The 20,841-nt window shown below is 35.2% G+C and overlaps 1 long non-coding RNA gene across 1 annotated transcript in view; it reads right to left on the bottom strand.

Moving 5' to 3' along the window:
- LOC309628720 overlaps positions 1-20,841 on the bottom strand; it is a 407,219-nt gene that overhangs the window by 45,003 nt on the left and 341,375 nt on the right. The window contains exon 4 of the long non-coding RNA XR_014244664.1: positions 14,645-14,721. This is a non-coding gene — a long non-coding RNA (uncharacterized lncRNA). The remainder of the gene's footprint in view (positions 1-14,644; positions 14,722-20,841) is intronic.

The following is a 20,841-nucleotide window of genomic DNA, read 5'->3' as shown; positions in this document are numbered from 1 at the left end:
GACCAGCTAAGAGAAGAGAATTGCTGCCCTTCGTTGGGGAGTTTGTATTCTATCCAACGAAGTGGATAGAACGGGATACTGAGCCTCCCATTAACAGTTTGCTTGGGTAACAAATTTGCTAAAATTCTTGAACCCTGTGGTCCACCTCTTCACTGAGAGATTGCTGAAAGGAATGAGAAGCTGTCCCATAACAGGTAGTGAAAGGCAAGGGACTAACAGACATCACTATTCTCATTTTATAAATGAGGAAACCAGTGCTTAATGATAAAGTATTCTGCTCCTGCTCTTACAGCTAGTAAATAAAAGGTCAGTATTTAAGCCCAGAAATGACTCCAGTCCTGTATTCATAACCACTGCCATATGCTGTCTCCCAAAACTTACTCATCAGTATCAGATGATGATAATGTTTGGAGAAAGTTTTTCCACTCTGGATTTTTTTAACTTAAAAAATAATGCATGGATAAGCCAAATAATATTGAGTCACATAAAGAAAATAATTAATGTTACTTACTTTCATTTTCCAGATTATAACCTCACTCCCTTGAAGTAACCAGTGTCAACAGTGTGGAGCTTATCTTTCCACATGTTTATCTACATTCATGCAACTATATCCCAGAAAAGCACAGAGGAGTTTTTATTCCTGTATTTTATAAAAATAGGATGCTACTCTTTATATTGGCCATTCTTTCAGGTTTTGTTATAGCTATATAATGATACATAGATAGACATACAGATATACATACACATATGGATATAGATATAGATAGTACATGCGATTATACCCTATTGTTGAGCGTTCAGGCTGCTTCCAAGATTTTGCCACTATAAATGTTACAATAAATATTCTTCTATATATCCATATATGCTACTGATTTTTTATCTGCAGAGTAGATTCCAAAAACTGGCAATGCTGGGTCAAGGAACATATGTACTTTTTAATTTTTATAGCAACTGTTAAATTACTTCCCAAACTGTTGTACCAATTCACACTCACATCAGTGTTGCTGAACACTGATGAAAATGGCAATTTCCCCACATCCTTGCCAGTCCAGAATTTTATCAATATGTCGATATGGATGCCCAAACACAGGCAATGCCAAGGCTGGTTAATTGAGCAGCTCCATAATTTTAGTTCTCTGAGTTAAATGATATAGGATTCCTTTGGCTATCAGCTCGTACTTATAAGTTGGCTGCTGCATGTCTAGAGGTGTCTTCTTCCTGTGGAGATGTAAGCAACTGAGTCACTCTGGGTGACTTAGGCATAAAAAGCACTTATTAAAAAGATAATAAGTAGCTCACAGAATCATTGGGGAGGTTGAAGAACTAGGCTTAGGGATAAACAGCCTGAATGACAGACAAACCATGACACAGAATTGGTCTGAAAAGAAATTTTAGATCATTTCAAAGACTGTGAAACAAAAAAGTTGATAATACTGCTAATTCTGCACCAGGAAACTTGAACTTGCTGCAACTGCCACCTCCCTCCAAAGAATGCCCTACCATCCCTGCTTCTTGCACCACATCAAGGAATCTAAGTCATAGTGCATGGGAAGCTGGGAAAATTTAGTATCTGAAGTTCAACTTTTCTAGTAAGAGGCAGTCTCTGTCTCCCACAAAAACTCATAAGATGAGTTACTCAGAAGGAAGTTTTTCAAACCATAGAAAGAGGGTTTCAGGGCAGGGCAACAAGAAAGAATAATCAATGTCTACAGCACCGATTCTTTTTGAATGTAGCCCTTCTAACAGATGAAAACTGATTTCCCATTCTTTCTTTCATTATATTTTCCTATTAATATGTTTAAAATTATAAGTTGCATTTTCTTTATCTAATTTATATTTTATCTTTTTAAATTATTATTTTGTGTACTCAAGTTTTTTAAAGCAGTTTAAATTTTTGTCATATCTAAATTGTCAATTATTTTAATATTCATTCACCTGAAACTGTTGCTATGATTTGGATCTTTGGGTTAAGTAAGGACACTGTAATTCACCCAGCGCTGACAGTAAATATTAGTGTTTGGGATGCTATTAGAAAAAAAGCCCTGGTTCCTGAAAGTGTGGCCCTTCGTGTGGTCATAGAGTACATGCACATCCTGGTTTGGTGTAATCCAAGATGCACTGAATGGCCTGCCTGCCAAAAAATATATCTCCCACCAGGTTTCTATAAAAACTAATATTACCAACTTGAAGGTCATTTTCTGATTTAGGGCATTAAAACCTAAAACCATGTTAAAAGATTGAAATTAACATTAATTGACTTGTCCATTCATTAAGCACTTAATGAGTATCTCCTATTAGCCAGATTCTGTTCAAGGCACTAATGACACAGAGGTGAAGGAAATTAAGTTTGAACCTCTCTTCTTGGGCATATAATCGTGGATAAATTAACTTTTGAGACAATTTCCACATTTAAAATAAGGTTGATAATAGTACCTGTTTCATGAGTTTTCTCTAAGACTTGAACGATACAGTAAAGTTCTGAGCACTGTGTTTGGTGTATAGTTTACATTCAGTAACCTTCAGATACCTTAATAACTATTATTATCATTAATAAATCCATAGTCAATTGCCACATGTTGTGATAAATCTATGCTCTACATAGACTAGGATGTTGTGGTTGATAAGAGTATGGAGGGACAGCACTGTCCAAATTGGAGCTGTGGGGGAGGTTTAAAGGATGGTCCTAAAGGAGATAAAACTTGAGCAAAATCTTTAAGAATGAATATGAGATATCCTGGAGAAGGAACTATTGGCATTGATCAGGAAGTGGGGAGAAGAGAGATGAAATAGCATAACTAAGCTATGGGAATGTGAAATAATGTGGAATGTTGTTTGCCTCACAAATGTGTTTGGGCCACGGCATCATCTTAATGTGGGAGAGTAGTGAAAGAGGAGTTTGTTCAAATTATGCATGATTTTGTATGCCATGCTGAGTTGAGACTTTATCCTCAATAGTACGAGGAGACATGAAATGACTTTCAACTTAGTGGGAGGTCATTGAGTTTTAGAAATCCTATTCATATAACAGTCAGGAAGATGATTGAAGGAGTTTAAGATTAGCAACTGAGAGGCCCTCTCCCATCAAGTCATTGCAATAATCTCATAGTGAATGCTGATTGCTGGACTAAGGTAATGGCAGTGCAAAAAGGGAAAAGATTTAGATACATATTTATGGGGTAGAATGGGCACTTGAGCCAGATTGGCTGGAAAAGAGGAGGAAATCTACAAAGTTTAGCAGGTTTCTGGCTTGGACGTCTGCGTTGATGTGGTGTCATCACCAAGAGTGGAACATAGAAAATGAGGGTCAGTTTGGTAAGGATGTGTAGACTGAGATGTCTGTGAAACATTCTTCCAGGGAGCCCTGGAACACACTTTGTGAAGTTGTATTTTTATGATATGGTGGATGTGTATTTTGTCAAGTGGACTGGATCTCCATATCCCAGATTTTCTTCTCTTCTTATGCGAGTAGGTGACCAGAGGCACCTTGCATAAGATTTAAAAGACAGAAGTGAAGTAGCAACCAGATTTTTTTGTTTTGTAGTTGTTGTAACTGGCATGAGATGCTGTAGCTACATACCCTTGTTCTACCTGGTAACTAATCATGGTGGCAGCATTCAGCATTTGAGCCTGCATAATCTTCTGTCCCTACTGTAGACCCCTCTTCAGCATTGCATCTTTGACTCCTGGGCCAGGTGAATCACAAATTGCCAGATTCTTCTACAGGACACCCCCCTTTATCAAAGTAGGGTCCCATTCCATCTTCATGTGTCCACTCATCTCATTGGCTCCAGTGTGCCCTCAAAGTTTCTACCTCATCATCAGAGGTTACAGCTTGTCCATGTTTCCCTTCTTGAATGCCTGTTTTGATGACTTCAGGTTGCAGTACCAGATACAGAAGAAAGAATCTCTCATGTACTGTGAACCAGCTCCCAAAATTGCATAAGGTCAAATCTCTATAGGAAATCCCTATTAGGTCTACTTCTCTGATTAAACCCTGAGGGACATAACAAGGGTAGTGTTTATAGACCGCTTTGTCATTGTACACAGCTTTGAATACATAGTCCAACGCTCCAGACACTTTGGCCCCTGGGACAAAAGGTCAGAAGTTTTAGGGTTCCACCATCCTAGGGCACCATTGTTCAGTTTTAGCATTAAGCTAGTGGTCCATCTCCTCAAGCTGAGAAACGATGTGTACAAAAATGGACAATTTAAAGCAGAGTGTGGCAAATGCTCTCTATAAAGGGCCAGATAGTAAATAATTTAGATTTGTAGCGCATAAGGTCTTTGTCACAACTATTCAGTTCCCATTGTTGAGCAAAAGTAGCCATTGACAACACATAAATGAAAGAATATGGCTGTGTCGAAATAAAACTTTACTTATAAACACAGATGATGTGTTAGATTTAGCCACGGACCATGGTTTGCCAGTACCTGATTTAGACAAAATAGTACAAGTTCTTTATCATAAAAAGTGCACTTTAAAAATTCATTAATACATTTAATACATTTAGCATGGAGAAAAAAATTAAAGTTGGGGTCAGATAGCCTAGGATGTAATCTCAAGTCTGGCACTTTCTGATGCTCCATTTCCTCATTTTAAATGATGACAAAAAGATAAGTACAGTGTTGTAAAATATGGCCACAAACTTTTTGACATGTCTCTTTTCAAAAAAATAGCATCTAATTCCTTTCCCCTTGAAATATGAACTGGACAAGGTGACTCATTCCAAGTGAATAGACCATTGCTGAAGTGGCATTTACATAATTTCCAAGGATAAGTTAGAAAAAGGTGATTCAGCCTCAACTTGACTCTCTCTTCAGGTACTCACAACCTAACTGCCAAGCTATGAGGAAGCCAAGTGGCCAAATGGAAAGGTCGTATATAGGTTTTCTGACCATAACCACAGCAGTAGTCCCAGCTGACAGCCAGCATCATCTGTCAGACATGCAAATGATCAAGATATCCCATGATTCTAGTCCCCAGCCTTTGGGCTGGTCCAGTTAATGACAAGTGGAACAGAAACATTTGTCTCCACAAGCCCCACCTAAATTGCAGAAACATAAGTAAAATAAATGCTGTCATTGTTTTAAGTTGCTAAGTTTTGGGGTATTAGTAACACAGCAATAGATTGCTAGAATATAAAGACTCCTCAGTTATTACAGTAAAAGAATTTTGTAGGAATCTCCCAAACCTACTAACCTACTGACTTGTATCTTAGTACCATACACAAGCATGTGTGTCAACTATTTTTTTTTTAAATGGAAGTATAGTTGATTTACAGTGTCGTGTTAGTTTCAGGTGTACAGCATAGTGATTCAGTTATATATATATTCTTTTTCAGATTCTTTTCCCTTATAGGTTACTATAAAATACTGAGTATAGTTACCTGTGCTATACAGTAGGTCCTTGTTGATTATTTTATATATAGTAGTATGCATATGTTAATCCCAACCTCCTATTTTATCCATCCCCCCACCTTTCCCCTTTGGGTAACAAGTTTGTTTTCTATGTCTGTGAGTCTCTTTCTGTTTTGGAAATAAGTTCATTTGTATCTTTTTTTTTTAGATTCCATGTATAAGCGATATCATATGATATTTGTCTTGGTCTGGCTTACTTCACTTAGTATGATAATCTCTAGGTCCATCCATGTTGCTGCAAATGGCATTATTTCATTCTTTTTTATGGCTTAGTAATATTCCATTGTGTATGTATGTATATGTGTGTGTGTATGTGTGTGTATATATATATATGTATATATATATGTATATGTATATATATATCACATATTCTTTATTCATTCATCTTTATCCACTCATCTGTCGATGGACATTTAGATTTCCTTCATGTCTTGTCTATTGTAAATAGTGCTGCAATGAACATTGGGTGCATGTATCTTTTCGAATTATAGTTTCCTCTGGATATATGCCCAGGAGGGGGATTGCTGGATCATATGGTAGCTCTATTTTTAGTTTTTTTAAAGAACCTCCATACTGTTCTCTATAGTGGCTGCCCCAAGTTATATTCCCACAAACAGTGTAGGATGGTTCCTTTTTCTCTGCACCCTCTCCAGCATTTATTATTTATAGACTTTTTAAAGATTTTTTTTAACGTAGACAATTTTTAAAATCTTTATTGAATTTGTTACAATATTGCTTCTGTTTTATGTTTTGGTTTTTTTGGCTGTTAGGCATATGGGATCTTAGCTCCCCAACCAGGGATTGAATCTGTACCCTTTGCATTGGAAGGTGAAATCTTAACCACTGGACCACCAGGGAAGTACCTATTCATAGACTTTTTGATGATGGCCATTCTGAGCAGAGTGAGGAGATACCTCATTTGTAGCTTCCCAACAATCCAAAGAGAGGATTTAAGAGGCCACAGAGAAGATTTAAGAGGCAGAACCCAATGACCTAACCTGGAATTTGGCCAAAACACTATGCTTAACATTTCTAATTATTTCAAAAACGATGTCATGGGACTTCTGATGACCAGCCTAGAATAGGACTAGAGCTGGCCAAAACCACCTTTATTTGAAATGAAACACCACTGCAAACTTAAAGCCTTGTGAATTTTGAACTAGAAAGTTTGGCCTTTAATTTATTTTGGCCAGAGTGCTTTCCAAAAGAAGTGTAAATCATATTTTTTAAAAAGTTACCTCGGAAAACACATGAATAGCTACAGGTCAGTTACAATTGGTTCATTTAAAGTTCTTTCTTAAGTTCAAGATAATAAGATGGAGTCCGGGGCTTGGGGGAACAGAATGTCTACACTTTTGGTCTAAATATTAGATCTATGTTTGGATATTTTTATTTTCATGAGGATGGAGATAATACTGAAAGCGAAAGAAAACAGAGACAGAATAAACCTAGAAACATGGGTTTGTAGTTTGATGTGATGACATGTATATGCCGATCAGAGAAGTAAGGGTGATAGTTGTATACGTGAGTAGATGTGAGTGAATATAAACATTGAAATTACAGGATAAGCCTTAAAGAGAACGGAATACGAGACAATACTTCAACTTTATTTCCTTATAGCACATTTCCCTTTCCCAGAGCTACACACTGGTGACACTTGCTTACGTTTTCTCCAACTTACCATTCTGTCCCCAAATGCCATAACTTTGCCACTCGAGGATCTTTTCCTGGAATGTCTTCGGTGTAGTGTTTTGAAATGAAAAAAATATCAAGTCATACAGTCCTGGATTTGGAGGACAGCTGCCTCTAGCTAACTGTGTAAACTTGAGCATTTGCTATTTATGAGCATCAATTTCAAGACCTGTAAAATAGAGATATAGAATATCCTTCTATATGGTGGTTATACAGTTCAAGTAAGAAAATATTCATGAAACACTTACCACTACATCATAGGATAAGATGTAGGGCAAGTTCAGTAAAGGATTATTTCCCCAGAACCCCTAATTTCTTACTCAGTGACTCCTACTTATGCTTTGCCATCCTTTTTTTTTTTTTTTAAACATCTTTATTGAAGTATAATTGCCTTACAATGGTGTGTTAGCCTCTGCTTTATAACAAAGTGAATCAGTTATACACATACAATATGTTCCCATATCTCTTCCCTCTTGCATCTCCCTCCCTCCCACCCTCCCCATATGCTTTGCAATCCTTATGCAGTGTCACTGCCTTTTTACGGTCCTTGCCAAGGCCCCCAAGCAAAGTTTAACTCTTTCTCCAGGCTGTAATAGAATGTTGGCCACGTTGTATTGCCTTAATATGATTATGTGTCTGGCTGTCTCATGTAGATTTGGGACCTTATTAATTCCTTGTGTGTTTTGTCCCTTCATGATGATAGTCTAGAAATTTTTATTTTGTAATAAAGGCATTTATAAACATGTCATTTATAAAAATTAGTATGTGCCATTTGAGAGAACTGAAGGGTGGATTACTCAGTATTTGGAAATGTTTTAGTCTGCCTTATAGAGTCCATCACTCCCCCTCATCTGGCTCCCACTTACCCAACTGTCACTATTATTTGATTTATGGCTGGCCCCTGCTCATCTTTATGACCTTGTCTTCATGTTTTCTCAAGTCAGAGGGGATTTTTTTGGTAAACCTATATCCTTATTAATGAAATACGACCAATCAATGCTATAAAGTACTCTTGAAATGTGTAAATATTATACATTGTCCAAAGGGGCAGTACTAATTGCAAAAGGAATGGATGGAAAAACCACTGCTGCACAAATTTAATTTTAGAAATACATTTTTCTCCTAAGTAAGGTGTTCACAAAAAGATTAAACTCTGATCCTTTTAAATCTACATATTCTCTAGCTGCTAAATTTCTAGAAATAATAATTATTATGTAGCTAATATTCTGTAGAGGATTTAATATGGCACAAGCACAAACCTGAAAACTTTTTCATCTCATTTTTATCACTATGGCAAACCTTAAGAGAGATATTATCATTGTGTCAGTTTCACAGATGAGGAAGTCCAATTAACAGGAGACTAATTCAAATTTTATTAGCCTGGTTTGAACATTCTGTACAATTTATATACGGACTCATGTATTGGCAGAATTCACCACCACCTAGGGTTTATGAAATTTTTATTATTACCTTTTCTCATATTTGGGTAAGTGTATCAGTGACCTATGTGAATACTTTATTGGTCATCAATAAAGTGAATTTGCTTATCTGATTACCTTCTCTCATCTTAGAACTCGCATGAATGGGAAAACAGATAAATACATTTCATTAGATCAAAGGAAGCAGAGAAAGAAAAAGTCACTAAAAGTTCAGGATTGGATGCTTCTTATTACAAGTAGTAAAGGGAAGGAATCTGGGCAGTCAGACGACTTCATGAACACATGTAACTTTGTGAGCAGATGAAGCATTCAAAGAAAAAATGTGGTCATCCTGGTAATCATTTTTATTTTCTTTTACCAGTGCTACAGAGGTCTAAGACCTAAAGTAAATCATTCTTTCATTTACTCCACTAACTTTGATGTAATAAACAGAAAGCTGATCTGAGGTAGCCTTTCAAATTACTTATATATACTGTAGGATTACTCCAACATCTCAGACGATTCTCCAAAATAAAATCATGTAATCCTGCAGACCAAATATTCTTATTGATACACATTTCACCTTAACACACATATTCCTTGAGGGTAGAGGTTAAAGCACCTAGGCGTTCCTAACATGGCCCACTAGTCTCTAAGGGATAAAGACTTGGGGTCATTTTTGCAATCCATCAAATGTGGTTGAATATTTTCTCCTGGCATCTTCCTAGACCATCACTGTGGACTGGATCCAATAAGAAATCTCTAATTAGAGCAAACTCCAAAAACTTGATCTTCTAGAGGGAGGAAAGCAGAGGGAAAGAATACTGTGCTTCAGTGAGAGTAACTGGATGGAGAAATAAAAGGTAATGCTCCCATTCTGTGATTGGTTCCTCCAGGAATTTTGCTGTTTATATCCTTGATAAGATTGCCTGTCTGCAAATTATAAAACACCAATATGTTGTTTCTAGATATGATTATTATGTATGCTGGTTTGACTACTTCATCAAAAGTGGCTATAGGTTTTATCTTGTTGCTATGCAAACTAGGCATCCCTAATGTATTGATGCTAATAAGTTTAGTGGTGTTGATTAGTGCTGAGGCAAGAATTGAACTTAGAATCATAATTCATATATTCAAACTCTCTACAACTTTGCCATGAGGCACTATAATGTAGTAAAAGACATCATCTTTGAGATCATATAGTTCTAAATTCAAATATAAGATACACACACACAAAAAAAAAATTAACCTCTTTGTGTCTTATTTTACACAAATTTAAACTAAGAGCAGTAATATTTTCCCTGCAATATTATTTTGAGAATTACAGATAAATGTTATAAAATGCATGATGCACATGGTGGGCACGCAATAAAAAAATTATTAATATTACGAAAACAGGAAAAATACAACAGAGAAAATCAAAGTCCAAGTGTTGGGTTTGAAATGATTAACAAAGTGTATAAACATCTAAAAAGACTAATTTTTAAAAAGAAGGAAGGTAGAAAGGAAAGAAGTGAAGAAGGGAAGGAGGAAGGAAGGAAACATCGGTAACCAATTACCAACATTAGAAATGAATGTGGGGACATAACTACAGATCCTACATCAAACGGTTATTAAGGAAATATTTTGAAGACATTTATGTTCAAAATGATTCAGTAAATTTGACAACTGAGATAAATAGACAAATTCCTTGAAAAAAAAAACACAACTCACAAAAACTGATGCAAAGAAAGAGAAAAATCTGAATAGCACTAAAGAAATTGAAGTCATAATTTGAAACCTTCCCACAAAGCTACAAAGAAAGCTTCAGACCAAGATGGTTTCACTGATGAATTCCATCAAACATTTATACCAGTCTTGAATAAACCCTTTTAGAATATAAAGGATGATGGAATACTTTTCAACTGATGTTATGAGATCAACATAGCCTTAATACCAAAACCTAATGAGGACATTATAAGAAACAAAATCCCTAATGAATATAGATGTAAATATTCTTATCAAAATATTATTAAGTCAAATCCAGCAATATGTAAAGGATAATACATCATGACCAAGTATTCACGACTGACTTTACAACTGTAAATCAATCAATGTAATTGATTAACAGAATAGAGGAGAAAAATCATGTGAATATATCAATACATGCAAAAAAAGTTGAGAAATTCAACAAAAACTCATGAAAAAAATCTCAGTAAACTAAAAGTGCAGGAGGACTAACTCAATATTATAATAGACATCTATTGAAAACCTACTGCTAACATAGTACTTAACGGTGAAATATTGAACACTTTTTCAAGATTAAGGATGTTGACTTTCACCACTTTTATTTAGTATCGTTCCAGAGGTTTTAACCAATGAAATAAGGTTGTAAAAATTGAGTAAGGTCATAAAGATTGGAAAGAAGGAAATAAAAATGTATTCAGACATGATTATATATATAGCAAATCCTAAGGAACATTACTGATATTCAGAATATCCCTAATGTCAAATTAATTCTATGCTAAGGAATGAGAGAAATATCCATTTATTGTTTGTATGCTTTGTCCGTTAACATATTCATCAACAAATTGCAGGTTGTATTTGACTATTACTTCCATGTAGAAGAGGAATATTAATTCAGGAATAAAGCATATGTAGGTTGAGTACCTACCATCAAAACTGACCCCTGCTCTCAAGGAGTTTTCAGTCTTATAAATTCCAGGGCTTGCTTAATATGGGACTAGGATCACACTCACATTTTACAAGTAAATTCACAACCAGCTAGTATGTATGTTGGTTCTGCTGCCCAGGAACTACAACTTACTGGTCAGCCTCCCCACTGTTATCATATACATAAATCTATTGTTCCATGACCATTTACTAGTCAGATGGGATAATAAGTAAATCTGAGAAGTGATAATTCTTGGGTAGGACAGGGTCCTAGAGAACTTGTCACCCAACACAAGGCAAAGGAAAACTATTATTCAGATTACCTTTAGATAATCTTCCTAGAAAATAGATTTCATATAGCTCTTTTATTATTTCCATTTTATAGAGGAGGGCAGAATCCCATCAGAGTAACAATTTACAATTTCAGGAGTCAGAAATTAAAGACCTGGGACCATAATTTTAAAACCTGTGCAGCTTTTAATGTTATTCTTTTTACCCTCATGCCATAGGTCAGGTTGCCCAGGAAACAAACTAGACAGGGGTGTGTATGCAGGTGGTTAATTAAGGACAGTCCTCAGGACCACCTGTAAGGGAGGTGGGAGGAGGCAGCAGGACTGAGCAGAGGGAGAAGTTGAACTGTGATGTGGTTGCAACAGAGGCTATCAGTGATGCCTCAGGGAGCTCTAAAGCTGGTTGGCCCTTTAATGATGGGCAAAGGGGGCCATCTTCTTTGCACCTTTGCACCTTCTCATCAACCAGTCATTGAAGGTGGGCTGTTCCACCCTTAAGGTGCGTAACCATAACTGTGGGCAAGGTTGTTTCCTTTGGCAGAGGGCAATTCCTGAAGATGGACTCAGCTGTGAGCTGTCAGCAGGTAACATTCTTTGCAGCAGGAAGAATGAGTGTCTTCAGTGCTAAAGGGGGCACCCAGTAATGTATAACAACATCCTGTACACCCCACAGTAAATTGCAATAAAATTCTGGAGCAGAAGGAAACTGTGTGTTTTACTGAAGGTATCTAAGAAGTAGGGGTTTATGGAGCTGCATCTCACACTGAAGCCAGGGGATGGAGAGAAGAACTAGAGGCTCTCCCAAGCAGAAATGAGCAAGCATCAGGCTGTTTGGGCACCTGATTCTAGAAAGAAGCAGAAGCAAGGAGTAGGCACAGGTCTAAGAGGCAGCCCTGATGTCAAGCAGTTAAAAAGTGGTTGTGTGCAGAGCTCCCTCACATGTGACAGGGAAGCAGTGACTCAAATAGATAGATAGCAGAGCACTGCTCCTGAGCCCCATTTATGGCTCAGGCTGTACTTCTTGATAGACTGATAGGTCATAGGAAAGCCAGAGCTTCTGGTGATGAGGTGGCAGCCACTTCAAGACGCATTGTTAGAAACTACTAAAAACAAATGAGAAACAGTGGCTATTTCAGTAGGCAGAACTGGAGAGATAGAAGATATATTTTCATGTCTTTCTTTTTATAAATTCATGGGGCTAAGGGTAGTAGAATTAAAGTGATTTTTACTTCTTTTTTGTGTGTTTTTCTGAATTTTTATTTTTTTTATTTTTAATATGTTTTTTAAATTTTTTTTACTGAAGTATATTTGATTTACAATGTATTTTTAAAATAGAGTAATTGAATTAGTATCATCAGGGTCAGCAAAATATTACATAAGAAAGGTTATATGAGAGTGTCACCTCCACCTTACAGCCATTCTACCATGCAAAGTACTCTTCTGAGCTCAAGCACTACTTGGGCCATCAAACTTTCTTACCTTGCTTTCTTTCTATTTTTATTTTTATTACTTTATTTACTAGTATTTATATTATTATAATACATAATTAACACATATTATATATGGTATATTTTGCAATTATGTATTCTATGTATAAATGTAATATTTTATAATTATGATACATAACTATTATATTTAATATAAATCAATATTTATTATTCTATTTTATTAATGCACCCTATTTATCCTTTGCTTGATCTATAATAGTCCTCATAGGTTTCAATATTTTTATCCCAAAATGCATGCATTTGGGGTGAGTTAGCTAAAGAAGATAGCTTCTATAGGAAATGAAATTTTAATCTGGAAGAAATGAAAATTGCTTCATCTCATATGGAGAGAAACTCACTCCAAAAAAAAAAAAAAAGCAAACCCGCCCTAATGTTGCAAGACATGTCTTTGGCAGCGACCTTTTTTGTGCTGTGTAGCCATTGGGTTATCTAGAGCCCTGTTAGGTTAGCCAGAAAACTTGGAAATGTTCAGATAAGTCAGGGTCAATGTGACCTTTTATGTACTCAATTCTTGGGAAGGTTGCTAGCTTAAAACGTCTCTGAACGTAAACAAGAGAAATAGTTACTATTCCAAAACTGAAGCTAAACTAACAGGTTGGAGAAGATCATTTACTGCTCCAGAAATTTGCAAAAGGAGATGACGGCAGTATAAATTTATGACAGTTTTATCAAATAACTGAAATGCCTTGCATGTGACCTTTATTTTGAACATGCTGATAGTTTTCATATAATTTCTCTGTATTATCTATCAGGTTGTTAAAATGTTTTCCATATGCAAAAATTAGTTGTAAAAAGCATCCAGACTATTATTAGTGATTGATTATTCAAGAAAAAAAAGCATAGCTCTTTATGTCATATGAACAAACTTTGGTTCTGATGGCCATGTAAATATGCAAGCTGAAACATATAGGGTGATAAAAGCTGACGAGACTGAAATATTAGAGTCAGCTTGCTGCAGTAGTGTATGTCCACTTGATTTCTGAGGAAGCGATGAAATATGGTGAAGGAACAGGGGTGATATAGAAGAGACCCAGAGAGAACATTTTAAAACATTTTTATAGCTTAAAGTGAAATGGTCAGATGATGTTGTCTAGTGTTTTATAACATGGTTTTGAAGCCAGACAAGTGTGAATTTACAGCCTGGCTTCCCACTTACTCCACACATAACTTACGAATGCATTCCCTCTGAGACTCAGTTCACTTCTCTGTAAGCTGGGGATTAAAAGATTGCCTCGCTCATAGAATTGGTATGTGTAATAAGTGAGATAAAAATGAAAAGCAACTAGCAATTACTTATTATTGTTGTTAGAGTAAATGAGTTTTAATTGTTACATAAGCATAATAAATGGTAACTTTATTATGATAATTGAAAGCAAAAAGTCTAAACAGGATATTGTGTTTCACCTCCTTGGCTAATATTTTTCATTAAGCCTGCATCTAACAGCTAATATATAACATATTTTCCTTCCAAATGCAAATCTTAACATTTTATCGCATCGTTTAACCTTCCTTTTGTTTCTACCAATCCTAACAAAACAACGTATTTCTTCCTCTCCCTAATGATTAACCTCCAATAGGATATATGAGGGAAAATCCAGCACCAGCTGCTAGCCTGATGTATTTTGCAGTTTCTAAGAGAAAAAGGAACAGAAACACTTGTTCTGACCATGCTATAGCTCCCAGGGCTGGGATGGCGCCAGTAGGAGTCCGTGTTCCATGGTCCTCAGCACGGCTCTGCCAATCCTAAAAAAAAAAAAAAAAGGTGTGTTTATATTGCCTGATTCATTTATGTTTTTTTTAAAGGAGCAAATATTTATTGAACACTCATTATATGCCAGAGAGCTGTATAGATACAGATAATAAAATATATATTCCTATCTGAGTAAAACATAGTCCCTTATTTCAAAAGAACCCATGACTCAAGTTTCAGGCAGAAACAGATTCTCGACATGCTACATTAACCAGTTATTTTTATTTTATATCGCACACAAGGTGTTGTTCCACTCAACATAAATATGGAATATAATAGAACTATAGCTTTTTCATTAATAAAATTGAATTGCAGCATATACCATACAATTTAAGATCAAATTCCTATTTTTAATGTTTCCACTAGCCATCTTAAATACTTTGTGGAAAAAAGTTCAACTAATAAACAATTCAATATCTCTGTTGAATAAAATGGGTTAATGAATTCATTGACAATTAATACTGTAATCATAGAATTAATTGAAATGGTTTCAAAGCCTATCTTCCAAAGGCCTAGATGGTTTCAGAGGTGAATTTTTTCAAATGTTTAATATATAATATTTTGTTGTTCAACCTATCCCTTATCTTACAAAAAAAAATTCATATGTATAATCATATATGTAATAACAAAATTTTATGTATCACAAAAAATTACAGACAAATGTCACTAATGAGTATAGATTTTAAAGTACTAAATAAAATATTTGCAAATAAAATCATACAGTAAAACTTTATAGGTATAATTTATCACATTTATAAGTCAAAGGAGAAAAATCATATGGTTTCCCAATAGGCACCCAAAACTTAATTTGTAAAAGTTAACTTCTATTCCTGACTGCTTTTTTTAACTTAGAATAAGAATAGATGACTATTAATTTAATGTAGAAAATTATACACATTTCTGTATATATAAATAAAATAAGCAAAAATCAGGTCTAATGGTGAAATTTAAAAGCATTTCTATTAAAATCCATCACAGGCAAGATGCCCATTTTTCCATAATTATTTTCCTGTAAGTACCAGTCAATGAAATACAGTATAAAAATAAATGAAATGTGAAAATATTAAAGGGGAAGAAAATACCACTACAATTATCACATGTGATATAATTTTATATCTAGAAGCCCCAGTTGGAAAATAGTAAACTCAGAAAGGTGGCGAATTGTAAAATTAAAATACCTATAAATCAACAGTTAGTTGGAGTATTCCAGTCTCTTGAAGTCTAGTTAATATGAGGCATTCTATGCACTGTGGAAGTTCAAAGCCATCCTCAACATTTCTTTTTAATTTCCAGGAGGCTTGTGTTCTCATAAGCACATTTGGCTCTGCGCTCCTGTTTTGACATGGGCTACATCTCTTGTGTTAGAAAATTGTATTAAATAGTAAGAATATAGGCTTTAAAATAGAAGTGTATACAGAAGCATTATTCATTTACTTATTTTTCACCCACATTAAAATCAGGTATCATTTATAAACCTGTTAAAGAAAAAAGCAAAATATATTCTCTTTTCATTTTTTGATTGTTTATTGAAGGGGAAATGGTATAACATTTTAAATTGAAATAGTATGTCCCTTATTCCTCATTCAATAGAGTGTTTATTTCATAAGTCTTAAATTTACTGAGAGGAAGAAATTTGTTAACTCTATTAAAGAAATAACATGCTACTGCAATCTCCATAAGACAAGATTTCCCTTTTATACCTCTTGAAAATTCTCACTACAGATGTGAGAGATGTTTGAATTGAATGTTTAACCTGTAAATAATATGATCATAATTTCATGAGTTCATTAGTTTTAACTTGCATGCTACAAAGCTTGTACTTTTTTATTTCATTTCAGTTATCTTAATAAGCTGATTTGTCATCTCAGCATTACTTGAGAATCTGTGAATATTTTAAATTACTAATAGTGTCTTCAAAACGTGTTCCATAAGACACAGGACAGAGGTTCATTCTTGGGAAAAATATTTTCTAGAGAAAAATATGTTTGAAAGTAGTTCTTAAAAAGAAATAATTTTGAGTAGCTCTTTTTTAAAAAGTCTTCCCAGTGATTAAACAAGCAAAATATTTGAAAACAATGTCATATAATTTGCAAACATGATATGCTCTTTAAAAATACATAAATCTTCTCGCAAGACTTTCTCTCTTTTTAGATATTGTTGATTGATGCTGTGTGCATGAGACCAACCCTGTGTGAACTGATTTGAACAAACTTTTCAACTTATTCATCAGTCACCACTCAGGACAGTAACACAAATGAGAAAAAGAAAAAGACTGATATTTCACAATACGTACTTACCACTTGGGTTTCTACTAAGATCTTTTACATATGTAATTTTATGCATATTGTCTCAGAGAGGACGGTGAGTGTAAGAAATTTGGATGATATCAAGAGAATCTAGAGTGCAAACCTGAGCCTCTTACCCTTCTCTCCAATGACAACTTGTGTTGCCTTTGCATTTTCATCTTTCGTGGCAGAAAAAACCATCTGTGTAATTTATTCTACTCACAAAATAAGAAAGAGTTCTATCACTGTCTATTTTTCTATTATCTTTTTAATTGTGGCATAATTTACATGGAGGAAAATGCCCAGCTTTTAAGTGTAGAGTTCAATTAACTTTGGCCAATGTGTACACCCACATAACCACAACCCAATGAAGATACAGAGCACTTGCATCACTCCTGAAAGTTCCCTCTCTGCCCTTTTCCAGCCTATCCCACTCCATACCACCTCTGCGCAGCCATTGTTTAGATTTCTGGAACATCATATAAAGTCACATAAAAGGAGCCATATGGTATGTTCTCTTTTGCACCTGGCTTCTTTCACTCAACTTAAAGTTGTGAAATGCACCCATGCTGTTCTGTGTATCAGTAGCTTGTTTCTTTTTTCACTGAGTGTTACTGCATTGTATGATCACGGCACAACTTGTTTATTCACTGGTTGATGGTTATTTGGATTTTTTTCTGTTTGGGTTTATCATGAATAAAACATCCATGAATTTTCTTATATAAATTTTCTTGTGGGTGTATGTTTTATCTCTCTTGTATAAATACATAGGAGAGGAATTTCTGATAGATATTTGTTTACTTTTATAAGAAACTGCCAAACCATTGTCCAAAGAGGTTGTACCATTTTATTCTCCCACTAGCATGTCTGAGTTTCAATTTTTCCACATCCTTGCCAACAGTACAGTCAGCCTTTTTAATTTTAGCCATTCAAGTGGGTGTTAAGTGCTATCTCATTGTAGACTTCAGGAAAATACATTTCCCCAAACACTAACGAAGTTGATTATCTTTCCATGAGTTTATTGGCTGTTCATGTATCTTCTCTAGTGAAATATCTTTCTTTTTTTTGTTTATTTTATATTAGGTTTGTCTTTTATTATTGAGATTTAGGAGTTTTAAGAATATTTTTAATACAAGTCCTTTGTCAGATATATGTACTTTGAATATTTTGCCCAATCTATGGATTGTCCTTTCAATTTCTTAACAATGTCTTTGATAAACAGAATTTTAATATTTCTAAAATCTGACTTACAATTTTCCTCTCTTATGATTTTTTCCTTCCACATCTTATTTAAGAAATTTTTGTCTATCCTGTGATTGTGAGGTATCCACTATGTTTTCTTTGAGAAGTTCTATAGGTTTAGCTTTTACTTTTTGGTTTATGATTCATCCCAAATTAATCTCTGTGATTCATTACCTTTAGATGCTGAGATTTAATAACCAGAATCTCACTTATTTGCCTTTGAAAGTTAATAAACCCAACTACTTTGTTGAGTAGAACAACCTCCCTTAATATAAAGTAAAACTCACATATAACCACAATGAAAAGCAGAAACAAGCATAACTATAGTCACCTGACATCAAAACAATCCAAGGTCAGGGTCTTCTCACCTTAGACCCTACTCACCTGCCCCTAAACAGAGCTCCCTTTCACAATATACTGCTACTTTATCCTCTCATCTTTTACTTTATTCTATTTCTGACAGTTCTTCCTTTCCTCCCAAGGAAAAAAATTCAAAATATACCATGTTTTATGGAGAAGATCAAAATGTAAAATCACTTTCACAAACATGTGTTTTTGAAGTGGGTTTTCTTTGCGGAATGTTTGATTTGTAATAAGCATTCATATTCTGAGTAAATAGAAAATCCTTGTTTCACTCCTCTAACAACTTCATACTTCAAAAACCTGGGAGTCATCTAACTCCTCCTTCTTCCTCAACCACACATTTAGGGTTGTCAAGTAAATACAGGTCACCCAGCTACATTTGAATTGCAGTTAAACAATTAATAATTTGTATGTCATCCAACTATTGCTTGGAACATACTTACATTAAAAAAATTATTTGTTGTTTATCTGAAAATCAAATGGAAGTGAACACCCTGTATTTTTATTTGCTAAATCTGGCAACTCTACCCACATTCAATTCATCGCCAAACCCACTAAATCCTAATTTCTCAATATTTCCTAAATTAAGCCCATTTATTTCCATCTCTACTATTCGTACTCTTGGAAAAGGCACCATATTTATACCCAGATTGCTTTAATGACTTCCTTACTAGCTACCAATCTCTATTCTAAACATTCTTCACTCTTTGTTAAAGCCATAAAGATTCTTTTAAACGCAACCCTGATCACATAACACCCTCTTCAATCATTCCCACTGCTTTTAAGATAAAGTCCAAATTCCTAAACTTGGCTTTCACTGCTACATCTTACCCGTCCAGCTTATCTCTAAGCAATCATGATCTTGTACTCTCCATATATTCCAGTCATTTTGAAAAAACTTTCAGTCTCTTGAAGAAGCTAGACTCTGCCCTTTGGTTTTAATATTCACACATGAATTTTCTTCTACTTAGAGCATTCTTTCAGCCCATGAGTCTCACTCACCATTTCTGCTGGACCTTGGTCTCTTTGCCCTTAGATATATTATTTTCCCTTCCCCTGCTCTGTTCTTATTCAACTCTCTAAACTGATGTTGTAACCACCCCCTATTTACCTATTGATGAAGGAGAGATTCCTACTCTCCAACTATGGTGATGGCTGAACCCTGACACGCAACACAGGACAGATAAGACTGACAGTAGCATTAGTCATAGATACTCATAGCCTGGGAACCAAAGACATTGCAAAGAGACACACAGGGGTTGCACTTGGGCCCAGAGTGAACAACCAAGGTCTGTGGGAGGCAGGCTTTGTAGTATCAAGAGGGTGAGGTGCCCCTGGTTACCACAGGAGGATGTGATTGGCTTGTTTGAATTATTATGTGGACTGGCAGAGAACACCATCTCTACTCAGGATTAAGCAGGAAATGTGCCCTGTCCCCTTGATAAGAAGAGTTGTTTGACTAAAGGTCAATATCAATGGGAGAAGAGTGGGGAGGAGAATTTGCGATTGGACCATTCAAGGCCCTCTTGGTTTCCTCAGATGTCAAGTCAGCACATGATATTGGACCTTACTTTTAGGCCTTACACTATAACAAATGAACTTGTAAGGATGTACAACACATCATGCCTCCATCCAAAATGACACCTGAAAAGGATTAGATTTACCTCTCACCAAAGTCAAAAATGTAATTAAATGTAATGTCAGCCCAGCAATCCCACTCCTAGGCATACACCCGGAGAAAACCATAATTCAAAAAGATACATGTAAAAAAAAAAAAAAAAAAAAAAAAAATACATGTACCCCAATGTTCATGGAAGCACTATTTACAATAGTCAGGACATGGAAGCAACCTAAAAGTCCATCAAAAGAGGAATGGATAAAGATGTGGTACATATATACAATGGAATAGTACTTAGCAATAAAAAAGAACAAAATAATGCCATTTGCAGCAACATGGATAGATCTAGAGATTGTCATACTGAGTGAAGTAAGTCAGACAGAGAAAGACAAATATCATATGATAACACTTATATGTGGAATCTAAAAAAAAGATACAAATGAACTTATTTACAAAACAGAAGTAGAATCACAGATGTAAAGAACAAACTTATGGTTACCAGGGGATAAGGTGGGGGGGAGGGATAGATTGGGAAATTGGGATTGACATATACACACCACTATACATAAAATAGATAACTAATAAAACCTACTGTATAGCACAGG

The sequence above is a fragment of the Balaenoptera borealis genome (genome assembly GCF_965194805.1).
Source record: "Balaenoptera borealis genome assembly, chromosome: 5".
Taxonomy (NCBI): Eukaryota; Metazoa; Chordata; class Mammalia; order Artiodactyla; family Balaenopteridae; genus Balaenoptera; species Balaenoptera borealis.
This window is presented reverse-complemented; position numbering and strand designations above follow the sequence as displayed.